Raw genomic sequence first — 14,466 nt, forward strand, 5'->3', positions numbered from 1 at the left:
TAATTCCTTTTGAACTGTATTTTCTTTATGCATTCATCAATTGACGGGTGTCTACATTGTGGTTACGTTTCTTAGTTATTACGACTAGTGCAGCAATAAGCATGAATGTGACGGTAATTCTATGGCATGTTGGCTCCTGTAGGACTATAAGCCCAGGAGTGGGAGAGCTGGGTCACATGGTTGTATATTGACTTGGAGTCCTTCAGGTGTATGTCCCCGAGTGTGATAGCTGGGTCACATCATTGTATATTGACTTAGAGTCCTGCAGGCGTGTGCCCTGGAGTGGGAGAGCTGGGTCACATCATTGTATATTGACTTAGAGTCCTGCAGGCGTGTGCCCTGGAGTGGGAGAGCTGGGTCACATGACTGTATATTGACTTAGGGTCCTGCAGGCGTGTGCCCTGGAGTGGGAGAGCTGGCTCATACAGTTAACCATCTCACCCAGTCAGAAGAACTAACCTCATGAAAACAAATTAGAACAGACGCTAAGGAGATGTGAGAAAAGGGGAAGCCTTATCCCACTGCTGGCGGGAATATAAAATTGTGCAGCTGCTGTGAACTCAGCACAGAGGATTCCCAGCCAAAAGAAGAGTGCCCTCCTGCCAACAGCCTCTTTAAGTGACTTAAGGGGGAGAAGGAGTAGCCCTTCCATTACGGTTAGATTGTGTTGTCTGTTTTCTCCCTGACGGATGTGAACATCCAGTAAAAGAACTTCACAGAAATGGAAGGGGAGGTGGGCTTACTGTTAGAGAATCTGTTCAAGTCCCAGTCGGGCTCGACGCCCGTGCATATAAAACAGAATGAACACTACTTTGATGGCTGTGGTGGGGACACATAGTATTTTCCAGACTTGCTGCCTTTCATCGGTATGTTGGCGGAGGATAGGAAAATTTAGCTGTGGTGATATTTAATCACACCCCCCATAGCACTTCCTCTTTCCAAATAGACAACTCTTAGAATCAGAAGTGTGCGGAGGGCTTCACCATGACAGAGCAATCAAACCCAAAATCGCTATTTGAAAGAAATTGTGTGCCTCTTAAGTATGTCTGTCAACCACTGCTCTTTTTAAAGAGCTTTACATTTCTTTCTTTTTAAAGAAAGCGTCAACCATAAAACTTGAATCCTTATGAAGTCCTATGGAAAGAGAGCTGTGTTGAAAGGATTAATGTATTTGAGTGTAGGTTATCTCTAGCACTATTAACAGCTGTGCAATCAAGGTTTATAACCTGTTGAGAACAATGGACTATTTTAAGCACAGTTAGCATTGCTACAGATCAGCGTTTGTATGCCTAGCGAGGATGGTAATGTATCTTTGGAGTGAGGATGGTAAGGCATGCTTAGAAGGTGACAGAAGCCTTTCTAGCTCTGTCTGTGCTTGGGAGTTTTCTAAGATGCTGTTCTGTGTGCTCCATTCAGGAGGGATGACTGTCTCCTTCTACTATAAGCCACTTTAGAGGAAAGCCACATGCATGAACTGGTGTGGGAGGTCCTTCTGTCTATGTGTTAATTTTATTGGTTAATGAATAAAGAAACTGCCTTGACCTGTTGATAGGGCAGAACTGGGGGAACCAGACTGAATGGTGGGAGAAGGAAGGCAGTTAGAGAGCTGCTATGGAGCTACCGCCAGAGTCAGACATGCTGAAACTTTGCCGGTAAGCCACTGCCACCTGGCAGTACACAGATTAATGGAGATGGGTTACATTAATATGTAAGAGTTAGCCGATAAGAAGCTAGAGCTAATGGGTCAAGAAGTGCTTTAAATAATATGGTTACTGTGTGATTATTTCAGGACTAAGCAGCCAGGCAGCTGGGAAGAACAAGCGGCCCCCTCCTCCAACAATGAACAAAATCTTCCCTTCTGCCCATGTTCCTTTCATACCATAAAATTTCGAGAAATATATAATGCTTAAAAATTTTAATCCTACTAAATATTAGTATTCTAACTTTATTTTATAGAGTTTGAAATATTTAATAATGTAATTGCTTGTTTTATTCCTTTTTTAGCAACAAAGTGATGGATTTCATTATTGCATTTTAATACATAATTGCTCTAAATATTACCATAGTAGTTTTCAAGTCTTTTTATTTTAACAGGAAGTTATACAACATATTAGGAGTCTTTAAAAAGAAAACATGAAAGGCCTGGAGGTTTGATGGTAGAGTAGTCACCTAGCATGCACAAGGCCCTTGGTTTGACCCCAGCAGTGCAACAAAGAGAAACAAAACAAAAACATTATAAACACACACATACACAAACATATATCTGAACACTTGCATAAATACTTTAAAACACTGTAAAAATTAGTAATATATCTACAGTACTTCTTATTTCCATTTGTATCTTCGGAAAGAATATTTGTTTTTAATGTAATTACTTGAGTATACTTGAGTATAGATTTCTCTTTAGCCATTCATGTAAGTGTTGACTCTGAAAATATTTCATATTTAATATTTGTCCTGAGAAGCCCCAAAGTCAGTACAGTACAATTAAATAGACGTCATTTGTCACAGCATGTTCCCTGTGTCTTTCTATTCTATTTGAAATAATTGAATTACATTATCTACTTGAGAAATGCATCTGCTTCTTGGGTTTTCTCTCTGCGGTGCTTTATGTGGTGATGATGTGTTTATCAGTCTGAAAGCCTGTCTATTTTGATTATTATTGTTTGAGTCCCTACTGTCAAATCTGCCTTCACAGACAGCTTTTTCAAAGATCTTCGTGGCTTACCAGAGTGTCACCCCAGTAGATGCAGGGAAAACGGTCACCTTTATGTGTTTGTTCCAGCAGCCAGGACTCATGGCTGACCTCCAAGGTGTCAGCTGAGGACCTGGAGTATCTGATTATTTGGGATGTCATGTGACTGGACGCTTACCCTTGCAGTCTCAAAGCCCTGCACTGAATATTCCTTTGCCTGTAGGAAGGATTAAGAATAGGCGTAGAACCGCGTTCTTGACAGATTCTGATGTCACCTCTCACATCAGTGTGTTTGCAAATACCTTGTTGCTTCAGACCATGGGCAAAGAGCAGCCCGAAGAATCCCTTTAATTTAGGAGAACCACAGAGCTTTGTTGAAAACTAGTTATTTAGATCTGGTCTATGTTGGTGTTCCCCAACATTTTAGGGCACATTGCTTTAAGGTAAACATTTATCCCGTACCCAGTGTATAAAACTGATGGACTTTTGCAAAGCTGTTTGAATTCCCAGTGGGAGTGGGGGTGGGGGTGAGTCCAGAGTGTTGCTTCCCTAGCCTAGTCGTGTCTTAGCGTTGCCTCTTTTAGGCTCCTTGAGCTTCCATGGGGCGTACTCTGAAGTCATGGTGAAATGGACCTTGGAGAATGCCTGGTGGCCACCGCATTCACATCCATTATATCCCATATTGCTTTCTCTGCAAATTCCTTACCCTCTGACATGTTTCCCAGAATTCTTTCTTTTTCAGGGTGATAGACAAAGATTGGGGGTGCAGGCGTCTCATGCACAACTTGACTTTGAACATTTTGTTCCGTTCCTTAGAGTTGGCATGCCCTTGACTCTACAGCAGGCGTAGTCAGGCAAGCAAGGGAAATGCTTGATGTGTCTTGAGATGTTTAGCAAGAAATAGTGTCCGTGTGATTGGTCTAAAATGGTTGCAGGTCTCTGTAAAGATCATTCCAGCGCCAGCACCTGGCCATGCACTTGTAACTAGAGAACCTCAGAAGTCAATCATATCACTATATGCAGAAGAAATGCCTGTGGCTGACTTCTTCATGAGAGAACTCCAGCCAGATTCAAGACTTTCTTTCCAGGACATTTGCTTTATTTCAATACCATAAATTCTTAACTGGATCCGTTATAAAATAGCAGCTGTTAGGAGCTGGAGGCACCACAGGAGAGCAAGACCAGTTTTGCACATATTTCCCAGTATGCTTTCAAACCCAGGATGTATTTGTTTGTAAAGTCTCTTAAATAGCAAACACGGATTGAACTACTTTGAAATGGATTTGGAGTGGTTCTTTTAAATTGTGCTATAGATGAGAAAAACGCCTCAGGGTTCCCAAGGGTAATGCCCTTGTATACTGAAGGGGCATGACTTCGAGAGGATCCTAGTCAGCCTGGGGTATATATGGTGTCATTTATCGTCTGATGTCTCCATAGCAAAGCTCAGGTGAAGAGTGGGGTCTGGATTTTTCCTTAAAAGAGGAGTTAAAAGCTCAGTAGTCCCTGCCCTGGTAGTCACACCCACACTAGGTTCTAGACAGAAATGAAACCGTGTGTAACTCTCATGCTGACAAGAATCTCTACAATGGCTTCCCAATAAAATTTAAAGGAGAATCCACAAGGAATAGAGTTCATTGACAAATTATCAATAGCAAGGAAAATAAAACCTCCATTCATCTTATAGTTAGTAATATGGTAGGATCATGTTTCTGTCTATGCTCATTCCGTTAAAATCCTCTTTCCTGGGGAGTTGGATCCTTTATAGTGTTACTCAGGGCCTCTAGGGCTGTTAGTTAAAAATATCTTCATCAATGTTGCAAAAAGAGAAAATTGTACTTTTCTGAAGGGTTTCTTAATCCTCACCTGACTTTACCACTTGGTTGTTTTCTCGTTGTAAACAAGATGTCCAAGTCTTCCATTTATTAGAAATAAGGCAATGCATTTAGGAATTAAACCATACGGGAGTTCCTGCTCCATCACTCATTGGTACCTTGACCTTCTTAAAGTTTCTTAAGAGCCCTGAGCCTTATTTCTTCACTTGGAAAATGGGGCTAATAATAATTCCCCTTCTTGAGACTCTTTGGAAAGTTACATGCAAACGGAGCTTATTAACACTCAGTAATTAACCGTTTTAAAGAATAAGTTGTTTAGCTGGGATGATGACCCAGCGGTTAAGAATACTTTCTGCTCTTGCAGAGGCTCCTGGTTCAGTTTCCAGCATCCCCTATGGCAGCTCACAGCTGTCTGTAACTATATTTCCAAGGGATGGGACATCCCCTCTGGCCTCTGCAGGCACCAGGGACGCACTTGGTGCACATGCAGGCAAATGCACTTAAAATAAAACAAAGCCTGAAAGCAGAAGGTTTCATTTTGGCCTGAGTTTAGATGACAACCGCAGATGAATGCCTGGCCAGCAGCGCCACTGTGGTAAAGCGGGAATCGCAGCAGCCAAGGCTTTCACCAGAGCCTGGGGAATCCTGTGCCTATTCGTGGCCAATGGGATGGGAGGGAGTGATGTCATGCCTTCACCTGCGTGACTCCTGGTGTGACTTGGTATCACTCCCTGTCACTATTCATTGGGGTTGGGAGGTTCCCTTAGCCAAGTATGGGTCACTAGATAGTGTTCTGGAAGAGGAGGACTTTATTCTTTCCATCTGTCAATCATTTGCTGTGTATAGCACGGCATCCAATCCGAAGGGATCGCCTACTCCTTGTGCACCGTTTGCACAGCTCACATAACGCACTACCGTGGACTCATTCTGACAATGCCAGTATAAGGCCAGTAGCAGTCGAGGGCAGAGAAACCCTGGATGCGTGACACTGTGGAGCATGTGAGCAAGAAGGGGCATCATGTACTTATTTTTCTCAAAATAAGGATTCCAGGACAGTGGGTGCCAGGGACAGGGTGGTGAGGATGACACCCGGGAGGACAGATTGTCGGAAGAGAATCACAAAAGGACCCTACACCTGACAAAAAGTCAGCTGACAGTTTAATATTAGCATCATCATCATCATCATTTATGCTCCAGCAATGCTGAAGCATGCATGGGCAGCCCGTTATGGTGGCTTCCCAGTTGTTCTTATCCCAGATGCTTATGTTACTGCCATACCCCAAGGTTCCACAGTCTTCCTTTATGCTGTCTAGCCAGTGTTTTGGGGGACCTTCCTCTTCGCCTTATCCCGTGCAGTCCTCCAAGCAGTGCTTTCTTTGGGAATCTATCATCATTCATTCTCATAACACGGCCGAAGTATCTCAAACGCTGTTGCCATCATCTGTAATTTACTTCCTTCTGTAGATGGAGATGTTTCTTAATGTCATCGTTGCGTAGACTATCTGTTTGATGCCTAGAATCCTCCTCAGACACGCCATCTCAAACACATTTAGCCACTGTTCTGAGGAGCATTTCATTGTCCAGGTTTTGGAATATTAAAGAAGGCAGCTCAAGACAAGTGTCTCATATACTTATAATTTGTTGTTGTCTGTATGTCTCTTGCTGACCAAACCTTTCCTAGTGCCTGGAATGCAGCCCTCGCTACCCACTTCTAAACAATCTCAGTGATAAAATGTTCTCCCTGGAAGATATTGTCATGTTTACCTGGCTTGAACAGTTGCTGAAGTTCCTGCTGAGTCTTAGAAGTGTATTTCAGCTTCAAAGTAGTATTCTCTACTACTTGTGTTTGAATAACCCTAAGTCCCAGGAAAGCTAATCTGGGGAACTCTGAGATATGCTGGACTCAGTACATGGGACCCAGCTTCCAGAGTTCATTCCTAAAACTCTAGTACGATGCTCGGTGCCTTTGGTACTGTGTGTGTCCCAACTGTGGGAAGTGCGTTAGGCATTTAAATACATGCAAAAAGAAACAGCTATTTTCCCCATGATTCGGGGAATCCTTTTTGAATTACTTTAGTTCTGTGCGTGACAACGGGAACAGAATATACAGTAGAGGGTAGGAAGAGAGAGATGAAACGTTTTTGCTTGCTAAGGACAGACTTTATTTAGTTCAATGTGAAATGCCTTTATTTAATCTATCTGCCGTTAGCCTGACTGTGATGGTTCCACCAACAGGTAGACTTCTAGCTTTCTATGAGAATTGTTCTCGCTGGTTTTTTTTTTCTCATCTCTTCTGTCTGAAGTTGTCCCCAGTGTGTAGGATTCCCTACGAGGAAGCAATGGGAACCATTAAGATCTTTCTGAAGACAATATGGACACAAATTCAGTCCTCTACGCAGCTAGTCGTGAGCCAGGGCACTAGGGATGCCTTGCCTCTCATCCCTCCTTTCTTCTTGTAAAATGAGTGCTGGAGCTCCTGCACGGTTGGGATGAGTAAACATGAGGCAGCATGAAGTGTCACCGTGTGGCTGACGCAGCACATGCGAGGGTGATGTCCCCTGCCTCTCTTTCTCCTTCTCCATCCTGAAGTGCACGTATCTCCTGAGGCAAACACAGAAGACGTCTCTATGGAAGGATGGTAATTCAGAGGTGATGTCGCCATGGTGTTTACCATGGCTTATCTGTGCAACGACCAATACCAATTACACTGTTTATAGGCTGACCTCTGACCTGAGCCTCCCTAGTCTCTACTTAAGGATACAAAGGTTGAACGAGCGAAATCTGGACTTCAGACCAGCCCTGAAACACCGCATATCTCCTGTTTAGCTGAATGAGGTAGCAATTCCATACACGGGGTTGGAAGAGTTCATTTTCAGTTCAAGAACTCAGGAATCAGGGAAGTGGCATGATCAAGGCAGCTGTCCTCAGCTTGCTCATTTGGCTTCTAAAGAAGAAGAATACACGTAGAGAGGAAAGGAAAGAAAGAGGGACTCAGCCAGATCCTGATACTCATGGATGTTGGAGTCAGGTCAGTAGCAACGAGGGGAACCACCCATGGGAGCCTTTCCTTGTTTCCTTCGACCTCTGCAGCTCTGTGAGCAGTTAGCAGCCTGGTGTGTGCCTGGTCTTGTTTGGCTTGCGGCTCATGTGACTGTCAAGCTGCTTTGGACCGGATGAAGGCTGTTTTTTGCTTTGTCCTTACTTACAGTCATTCTATAAGGATCCAGTTATCCACATAAGATAGGGGGAAGAGTCTTACCAGTACAGTAAGCTACATACAGTAGCTACATAGGCTAAGTGTCTCTGACACGATGTATTAGAGATCATCTCCTGGTAGCTTCAAATCAAACTGTTCTTTCATGCTTGGTGTGTGCAAGTGTGTGTGTGTGTGTGTGTGTGTGCGTGTGCGTGTGTGTGTGTGTGTGTGTGTGTGTAATCTAGCTCCTTTAAGGATCTTGGCTTCGAGGCTTCAAGTACGTCTTATGTCTTTCCTTTCCCACTTCTTCCTTATAACTGAGCCCCGGGCATGCTTCTAATCCCCACGTTAGCTTAGTCTTTAGTCTCATGTGACTCCATGGCAAACAGTCACAGGGACTCTTGTGTTCTTCTTGTTTTTGTCCACTGTCTCTCTTGCAGCTTTGTTGGGAGGCCAGGAGTAGCACGTTTAAGACTATGCCCTCTGCTTGTGTTGTAGTGGGAGGCCTTCAGTGTTGCTAGGCCTCCCAGTCAAAGCAGGGTCCTTCAAAGTGCCTTGCAGGCAGCTCTGTACTCTTGTTCTGAGGGAAAAGACACAGCTGGCCACTTTCTCTCCGCTCTAGGACTTGACCACAGAGCCAAAGGTTAGCCTCCCAGAGTGTACAGCAACCCGAAATCACAAGCCTGGTGCTAGTTTGTACCCTTTGAGGGAAGTTCCCATGAAATTATTTACCGCATAAGATACCACAGGGTGTCCTCCCTGGCCACAGGTATCAACCTAAGAGCAATCTGCGTTTAATATTTGGAGGTGTTTTTTCCTTCTTTCCTCTAAATTGGCCATATTTTAACCACTTCTGGCTTTCACAATCCCTCTCGGCACGTATAGTATGTGGTCAGGTCCTCTTCATCGTCTTAACTGACCTCAGTCCTTACTTCTTTACTTGCATGGAATTTCTCCATCCCTCATCTCCCAATAAACAAAAGTCCTTTGGAGGTGAGGATCCTGTTCTCTGAGTTAACATTAGACCCTCAGCTTCTCTTCTGCCCCTCTCACACATGTGGTACACGTGGAAGGAATCGTGAATGTGTACATGTCGGCTGGCGTTATTTAAAGGGGGCAGCTGTGGTATAGTCACAGCAGAAATTGTGTGCCAAACTGGAAGTCCTCACAAGTGGAGGCACAGTGTGCACAGGGACATCTCGCCCTTGAAGTAGTCAGAGAGCCCGCCTTCCTGGGAAGTAGAGACCCAAATGTTGGTGGGCAAAGAAATAGATGCAGAGAGCCAGCAGCGGGGGTCCCAGCCAAGCCTCCCCGAACACGGAGCAAATGTGAACTGGGAGAGGGTCTGGCTGCCCTGACTCACTCGCTCTCTTCCAGAACTGATGTTTCTGCCCATGCCTCCCCATAGGTACAATGACAGCCACCGGGCGAACAAGTGGAGAACGCTTGATCATCGGGACTAAGTCAACTATGAATCCAATTTGGCTGATGAGTCTGTACAACTGACATAGTGCATACAGCCTCTACTCCTAAGTGACATTGGTAATGTGATCTCTGAGGAGTGGACTAGAGTTGGCACTCTGTGGCTATGAAAATGACATGATCTGGTTTTCTAAGACAAGTTTCAATTTTGAATATTTCATCCCAGAGTATTTTTGACTATGTTTATACTTGCGTGCATGCGTGCGTGTGCGCGTGTGTGTGTGTGTGTGTGTGTGTGTGTGTGTGTGTGTTTTAGAGGGCAAGAGTACAGGCAAACATATACCTAGTCCGGCTGACCAATATTGGAAAAAAAACAAGTAAACAAGTAATTCTGACCTTCTAAATGCTCTGCATGGGAGTTCAGCCAATAAATTTGATTGATGACAAACTACCTTAGAATTTTAATGACTTGCTTATAAGTCATTGCTACATGGAACAAAAGACATTTTATATTTCTTTTACACTACTTTGAAAGTACAATGAAACTATTGGTGAGGAGAAAAATAAATTCCAAATGAGTAGCATTTCTCATGTGTTTTCAGAAATAGAAGTCTGAAGAAATACAAAGTATGGTCTTCAGTGAGACATCCATAAGCAGAAGCCATGCGCTCTGTCAGCCTTTGAGCTCAACCTCTTAATAAAGTTAAAGTTTTGAAGGAGAGTAGGGTGACTTTTCCAGCCGATTCTGTCTTCAGGGTGATTGACGGTCTTGTTTACAGCTGTTGTATTTGTGCTTCCGAAGTAACAGCGCAGTTTTAGCAGTGAGCTGTTAATAGATTTGCTCTTTACCGAGAGTCTTATCTACAGCCCGAGTTTCCAGCCGGAGCTGTGTGGGGGCCCTTACAAAGCGGCCATGTTATTAAGGTCAGTGAAGCAGTTCTTGTCGGTCAGAAAGCTCTAGTTTGTTTGTTTTTGTAAAGTCCGGTGACACAGAGTTGGCTGGAGACTCCGTGGCATTAATCATTTCCTCTCCGCAGCTTCGGAGCTTGCGAACACGGGCAGAGGGCGTGTCCCAGCTGCCCTCTGCCTGGCCCCGCCCACTCCTGAGCTCTTCCAAGTTTGTAGGGATTGAACTTCAGGCTGAGGCGCTTTGCTGGACTAGCGCACCCTTTCAAGTAACTGCTCCCAAAGACGGTAGGGAACTGCACTCTCGTGTAAAAATAGCCAGCGGTTCTGCTTGTAAACAAAGGGCTTAGAAATAAGTTCCAAAATGGCATGCAAGCCTTCCGAAGTGGTGCTACCAGGGGAAAGTAGGGCTGGGGATAAGGTGGGAGGAGAAGACTTTGACGGGGGAGGAGATGATCAAAGTACATTGTCTGCATGCGTGAAAAGGTCACAGGGCTGACACCCAGTATTTTGTACAATTAATATGCACCAAAATGACATTTCTAGTAAATGCTATGTAAAAGAAAGAGAGGGGGAGGGAGGAAGAGAGGGAGAGAGAGAAAGAGAGAGAGAGAGAGAGAGAGAGAGAGAGAGAGAGAGAGAGAGAGAGAGAGAATGTTTTTAAATTAAGCAGTTTACTTCTGACATTCAGGCAATGAAGTTTGCTTTTCTGGCATATTCTGTACCTAACTGGAAATAACATGGACATGGATGAACCCTGATAGAAAAATCTAGCTGCTTATATATAGATGTTCCTCTGCTTTGAGTTGCCATCTCAGTGATAAATGCCGTTATCTGATTGTTAGTTCTTGAAGGCGAAGCTAAGTTTTTAAGGTGCTTATTTATTCATTTATTTAAATGCTTACGTGTAACAAGCAAATGTAGGTATTCATTTCTGTCCAATGTAAATAAGCGTCACCTAGAAGAGTCTTGCAGGCGTGTTTCTCGGCTGTGTGTCTGAATGGTGAGACATCTAACGACTACTCACTTGCCTCTGCCATGGGGTTTGTCCTCTGGCATGTGAATCATACCAGCACCCTTCCTTCCCCTAGAGAGCAGCATAAGTCACCTAGATTGTCTGGTCTTGTTTTCAGACACATAACGAGTCAGGAAGATTTGGGAGTCTGGACTCAGTCCTGGGTTTGAGTTCTGATTCACTTTCTCCCCAGTGGTATAAAAACAGGTCCTTTTACCTTTCAAAGTCCACTTTCTCACCTGTGAATTAAAGATAGCAGTATTGACTTCACGGGAAGAGTGCCAAGGTCAGAAACCGCGTGTGGGTAGTTCGTTATTATCCTGCAGACCCTCCCCGCACACAGCCGCTATTACTAATAGAAGTGCCGGGCACACAGTGGAGATCTCCTTTCCTGACCTGCTGCCTCCCATCTCTTGGGCTGGCAGCGTGAAGGCATCACTCCACCATTAGATGGCGCAGTGGAGGATAGGCTCTGCTCATCACCACTGACCTCCCTTATAGGCTGACGTGTCTGCACAGAGAGAGCGGCACCTGTGTATCACTGCCAAACGACTCTCCTTCCTCCTGGCTTCTTTTCCTACCGCCGTATGCTTTTCTAATACTGCTTTGCCAACACATTATTTTTTCATCAGTAATTAAATAAGCATTTGCATTAAGAAGCCAGGTATTTAGAATGGAATCCGGTATTTGTTTTGGTTCATTAAGGCTTGCTGCTGCAATTTGCTTCTGAAATGCCCCCCCCAAAGGCCCATGTATTTAAAATCTTGGTCCCCAGAGTGGCACAACTGAGAGATGGTGGAAGTTTTTGCAGGTGGGGCCTAGTGGGAGGCTTCCTGGAGACTGTGAGACCCTAGTTTCTTCCGCTTTCTCTTGTATTCTTTGACCATGAGAACTGGGGGACCATTGGTGAGCCCCCTTGCCGCATGTCCCAAACCAAAGGGGCAAATTGATCATTCATTGGAACCTCTGAAACTGTGAGCCAAGCGAACCTTTTTCTCCTTATAAGCTGATTCGCTAGAGCAGTTTTGTTATTGTGACAGAGAGACGAATAATAAAAGGACTGAGGCCAAATTTCAGTGTTTATGATTCAAGGCATTATGGGCATTCAGAGTGCTCCTTGGTTATTTCCCCGGCTCAGTTGTTCCTCCTATAAGTTCACAGGCCAAGCTTACATAAGAAGTGGAAATAATTAAAACTTATTTAAGGGCATTTGCACTCGCTTCAAGACAGAGATGCAAAATTTTTCTCATCGCTTTGTTCTTAATGTACAAGGTTAGATTATGCAACTACTAAAATTAACATACATGATTTTTCCGAAATTATAAAACTTATTACTTGACATTAATAAGCTTAAAATGTCAAGTCACTATTTGATTTCCTGTCTTTAAATTATATGAAAGGCTTAAGAAATTCTTGTCCCTCATATACTTGCCAAAAGATGCTTCCTGTTTGTCTATCTTTTTTTCAGACTATTTTCAAAAGATCTTTGAAAGAATTTGTTCAAAGAAAATATTTTATTCTTCTCTTCCTTGAACTACACAGTTTGGTTTTTCCGAACATTGTACAAATGAATACCTCATGGACCAAGCACTTTGACCCACTGAAGGCTCGAGCAAATTGCTTAATATTTACCAAGTGCCCCCAAGGCTTCGGGCATAGTCAGTCAGCTCTGGTACCCTGTATATGGTATGAATTGAATTATACCTGATTTATTCTTGGATGAGAGGGTGTTGGAAACACTAAGAACTGAGTTAATGAGCTCTCTGCAGAGGTCTTTAAGTGTCCTGGGGACATGATTGCCGTGGTAATTTCCAACAGTGTCTTTGGATTCTGAAACTCCTGCAGCTGGCCTTCGCTGGATGATATTCTTAAGCAACTGAAGATCTAACTTGGTGCCTGAGATATTTACCCTCAAGGGAACACGGTTCACTAAACTCCGATTCATTTCTCATGGCTACAACACTTTAAAGATCCCTCCCCACAACCCCACGAAGTGGTACCCATTGACCTTAAAATTGAGAATTACCCTAGCTCGCAGAAATGAGAATTGAATTCTCCCACCAGCTCCCAGTAACTGCCCCCATGACGGCTGCGCCCACCACCAATCTGCTTCTGGACTAACTGTTGCCTTTCCCATCGTCTAAGAAAGGCTCCCCAGTATTCATGAGGCAGGGGAGCATCTGAATATCCCCATTCCCATCACTCTTGACTTGCTCATCTGTGGCTGCTGGTGAAGATTGCTTCATGCCATCCTCAGCATGGTGGCAACTGTGGTACTTGTGCAGGCTGCTGGCTCATTATAAAGATAGTTATCACGTGCCACAGGGTGTGCGGCACTGAACCAAACAGAGGGAGCTGTCGGTTAATCTGGTGTCTGAGAGACAAGTCTGGAAATTTAGAAGATGAAACTTGGACAAAAAAGAGAGAAGCACTAGGGAGAAATGCAAGAAGAGGGGTGTGAGGATGGGGGTGCTGGTTCAGCTTGCTGTGAGAAACTGTCACTAGAGGGGTGACACCTAGGAGAAGGATGGCGAGTACAAAGGGCCTTTCCTTGGGGAAGGCAGGAGATTGGCGAGGCTTGAAAGGATGGATTAAGGATGAAGGAGGGTCATCAGGGTAGAAGGAAGGCCAGAGGGATGCTGAGCAGAAAGACATGTGAGCGCTTGGTAGACACAAAGTTTTCCAGGCTGGGAGAGGGGGACTCTGCCACTTCTGCAAACTCAAATAGGAGCCACCAAATAGTGTGAAGAAGAAGAGAACAGACTCTGACTTCCTATTTAAGACATTAATGTGGCTACTGCAATGAGAATAGATTATATATAATATATATATATATACTGTGTGTGTGTAATTGATGCCTGTCATAAACAATTGGTAACTTTTAACTACTGTCAAAATTTCACAATTGGTGGTGGATGCTTCTGCCTCTTCTCCTCCTCCTCCTTCTATTTTTAATGTTTTCCCTGAAACAATTCATGAGACAGTTGCAGAAGACAAAACCCAAGGACTTCATTCAAAGCCTGTCTCTCTGCACTACCCAGACCTCATGCCTACTTACACCGTGGCTTCATAAATGGATCCTTCTGCCTGCCTGCTGAGGAAAACAAGTGCTCGTTCCAGGAGCCACCATGCTGCCAAACCAGGTGGCACACCTTCCTCTCACCTCTTCTCTCTGAAGTAGACCTTTCGTTCTTTCCTCATCTTTCTGTGTCCCCTTCAGGCGTCCGGATCAGGGTACCTATACTCATAGAATCCACAGTCGTAGCCTGCTCTCACAGGGTCCCACCCTTCCCAAAGCTGCAGAGCGCCTCCTCCCCCTCCTCGGGTGACATGTTCCCTGGTTCTTTGGTGCACCTATGAGGCTTAGGTGGTGATCTGCCAAGACTTCCTCATCTGGACG

General features: G+C 44.3%; 1 protein-coding gene across 7 annotated transcripts in view; it reads left to right on the forward strand.

Moving 5' to 3' along the window:
• Positions 1-14,466, forward strand: part of Thrb (thyroid hormone receptor beta) — a 326,708-nt gene that overhangs the window by 115,807 nt on the left and 196,435 nt on the right. The window contains exon 2 of one of the 7 annotated variants that reach the window (XM_050140635.1): positions 9,132-9,265. The exons of 4 other annotated variants lie outside the window; for them this stretch is intronic. The gene's annotated coding sequence lies outside the window, so the exon portion shown is untranslated. Of the gene's footprint in view, positions 1-9,131; positions 9,266-10,243; positions 10,340-14,466 lie in introns of those variants that run through there. 2 more of the 7 variants (XM_050140631.1, XM_050140630.1) reach the window with 2 other exon arrangements.

The sequence above is a fragment of the Alexandromys fortis genome, unplaced genomic scaffold (assembly GCF_014885135.2).
Source record: "Alexandromys fortis isolate MF-2015 unplaced genomic scaffold, M_Fortis_MF-2015_v1.1 scaffold_46, whole genome shotgun sequence".
Taxonomy (NCBI): domain Eukaryota; kingdom Metazoa; phylum Chordata; class Mammalia; order Rodentia; family Cricetidae; genus Alexandromys; species Alexandromys fortis.